Below are 3762 nucleotides of genomic sequence, written 5' to 3'. Positions count from 1 at the left end.
AGGGGAGTCCCAGAGAAGTAGACGGGGAAGGGTAGAGTGGGGCTGCTGTGGGGAGCGGTGAGGCAATGGGGCCTCTCCAGGGACGAAACCGGGGCTGCCCCAGGGAAGGGATCAAGAAGGCGGTGAGGGGGCCCCGGGAAGAGCAGGCATGGGGGACAAACACACCCTAAATGGGGTGACTTGGACAGAGCCTGGGAGGGGCTTGGCCACTGTCATCAAGGGGAGAAGGTCCCTGTCACTCATTCCTCACAGTCCACGCCCCCACCTGAGTCCTGCTCCCTGGCTCTGCAGCCTTGGGTGACAGCACCACCCAGCACACGCAGGCCCGGCCCCTGTGGGGAACCATGGCTTTCACACTCACACATGCATGCACTCACACTCACAGCTCTCTCACCCTTCACTCTCTCACATGCATGCACTCACACTCACAGCTCTCTCACCCTTCACTCTCTCACATGCATGCACTCACACTCACAGCTCTCTCACCCTTCACTCTCTCACATGCATGCACTCACACTCACAGCTCTCTCACCCTTCACTCTCTCACATGCATGCACTCACACTCACAGCTCTCTCACCCTTCACTCTCTCACATGCATGCACTCACACTCACAGCTCTCTCACCCTTCACTCTCTCACATGCATGCACTCACACTCACAGCTCTCTCACCCTTCACTCTCTCACATGCATGCACTCACACTCACAGCTCTCTCACCCTTCACTCTCTCACATGCATGCACTCACACTCACAGCTCTCTCACCCTTCACTCTCTCACATGCATGCACTCACACTCACAGCTCTCTCACCCTTCACTCTCTCACATGCATGCACTCACACTCACAGCTCTCTCACCCTTCACTCTCTCACATGCATGCACTCACACTCACAGCTCTCTCACCCTTCACTCTCTCACATGCATGCACTCACACTCACAGCTCTCTCACCCTTCACTCTCTCACATGCATGCACTCACACTCACAGCTCTCTCACCCTTCACTCTCTCACATGCATGCACTCACACTCACAGCTCTCTCACCCTTCACTCTCTCACATGCATGCACTCACACTCACAGCTCTCTCACCCTTCACTCTCTCACATGCATGCACTCACACTCACAGCTCTCTCACCCTTCACTCTCTCACATGCATGCACTCACACTCACAGCTCTCTCACCCTTCACTCTCTCACATGCATGCACTCACACTCACAGCTCTCTCACCCTTCACTCTCTCACATGCATGCACTCACACTCACAGCTCTCTCACCCTTCACTCTCTCACATGCATGCACTCACACTCACAGCTCTCTCACCCTTCACTCTCTCACATGCATGCACTCACACTCACAGCTCTCTCACCCTTCACTCTCTCACATGCATGCACTCACACTCACAGCTCTCTCACCCTTCACTCTCTCACATGCATGCACTCACACTCACAGCTCTCTCACCCTTCACTCTCTCACATGCATGCACTCACACTCACAGCTCTCTCACCCTTCACTCTCTCACATGCATGCACTCACACTCACAGCTCTCTCACCCTTCACTCTCTCACATGCATGCACTCACACTCACAGCTCTCTCACCCTTCACTCTCTCACATGCATGCACTCACACTCACAGCTCTCTCACCCTTCACTCTCTCACATGCATGCACTCACACTCACAGCTCTCTCACCCTTCACTCTCTCACATGCATGCACTCACACTCACAGCTCTCTCACCCTTCACTCTCTCACATGCATGCACTCACACTCACAGCTCTCTCACCCTTCACTCTCTCACATGCATGCACTCACACTCACAGCTCTCTCACCCTTCACTCTCTCACATGCATGCACTCACACTCACAGCTCTCTCACCCTTCACTCTCTCACATGCATGCACTCACACTCACAGCTCTCTCACCCTTCACTCTCTCACATGCATGCACTCACACTCACAGCTCTCTCACCCTTCACTCTCTCACATGCATGCACTCACACTCACAGCTCTCTCACCCTTCACTCTCTCACATGCATGCACTCACACTCACAGCTCTCTCACCCTTCACTCTCTCACATGCATGCACTCACACTCACAGCTCTCTCACCCTTCACTCTCTCACATGCATGCACTCACACTCACAGCTCTCTCACCCTTCACTCTCTCACATGCATGCACTCACACTCACAGCTCTCTCACCCTTCACTCTCTCACATGCATGCACTCACACTCACAGCTCTCTCACCCTTCACTCTCTCACATGCATGCACTCACACTCACAGCTCTCTCACCCTTCACTCTCTCACATGCATGCACTCACACTCACAGCTCTCTCACCCTTCACTCTCTCACATGCATGCACTCACACTCACAGCTCTCTCACCCTTCACTCTCTCACATGCATGCACTCACACTCACAGCTCTCTCACCCTTCACTCTCTCACATGCATGCACTCACACTCACAGCTCTCTCACCCTTCACTCTCTCACATGCATGCACTCACACTCACAGCTCTCTCACCCTTCACTCTCTCACATGCATGCACTCACACTCACAGCTCTCTCACCCTTCACTCTCTCACATGCATGCACTCACACTCACAGCTCTCTCACCCTTCACTCTCTCACATGCATGCACTCACACTCACAGCTCTCTCACCCTTCACTCTCTCACATGCATGCACTCACACTCACAGCTCTCTCACCCTTCACTCTCTCACATGCATGCACTCACACTCACAGCTCTCTCACCCTTCACTCTCTCACATGCATGCACTCACACTCACAGCTCTCTCACCCTTCACTCTCTCACATGCATGCACTCACACTCACAGCTCTCTCACCCTTCACTCTCTCACATGCATGCACTCACACTCACAGCTCTCTCACCCTTCACTCTCTCACATGCATGCACTCACACTCACAGCTCTCTCACCCTTCACTCTCTCACATGCATGCACTCACACTCACAGCTCTCTCACCCTTCACTCTCTCACATGCATGCACTCACACTCACAGCTCTCTCACCCTTCACTCTCTCACATGCATGCACTCACACTCACAGCTCTCTCACCCTTCACTCTCTCACATGCATGCACTCACACTCACAGCTCTCTCACCCTTCACTCTCTCACATGCATGCACTCACACTCACAGCTCTCTCACCCTTCACTCTCTCACATGCATGCACTCACACTCACAGCTCTCTCACCCTTCACTCTCTCACATGCATGCACTCACACTCACAGCTCTCTCACCCTTCACTCTCTCACATGCATGCACTCACACTCACAGCTCTCTCACCCTTCACTCTCTCACATGCATGCACTCACACTCACAGCTCTCTCACCCTTCACTCTCTCACATGCATGCACTCACACTCACAGCTCTCTCACCCTTCACTCTCTCACATGCATGCACTCACACTCACAGCTCTCTCACCCTTCACTCTCTCACATGCATGCACTCACACTCACAGCTCTCTCACCCTTCACTCTCTCACATGCATGCACTCACACTCACAGCTCTCTCACCCTTCACTCTCTCACATGCATGCACTCACACTCACAGCTCTCTCACCCTTCACTCTCTCACATGCATGCACTCACACTCACAGCTCACACACCCCTCACACTCTCACATGCACGCACTCACACTCACACTCACAGCCCCTCACTCTCACATGCATGCACTCACACTCACAGCTCACACACCCCTCACACTCTCACATGCATGCACTCACACTCACAGCACACACACAGCCCCTCACACTC

The 3762-nt window shown here is 53.5% G+C and overlaps 1 protein-coding gene across 1 annotated transcript in view; it reads left to right on the top strand.

Annotated features, from left to right (window-relative positions):
- KIF19 (kinesin family member 19) overlaps nucleotides 1–3762 on the top strand; it is a 39136-nt gene that overhangs the window by 23312 nt on the left and 12062 nt on the right. The window lies entirely within an intron of this gene.

The sequence above is a fragment of the Tupaia chinensis genome, unplaced genomic scaffold (genome assembly GCF_000334495.1).
Source record: "Tupaia chinensis unplaced genomic scaffold, TupChi_1.0 Scaffold000159_1, whole genome shotgun sequence".
Classification (NCBI taxonomy): domain Eukaryota; kingdom Metazoa; phylum Chordata; class Mammalia; order Scandentia; family Tupaiidae; genus Tupaia; species Tupaia belangeri.
Note: the sequence above shows the minus strand (reverse complement) of the source record. Positions and strands in the feature narration are given on the sequence as shown.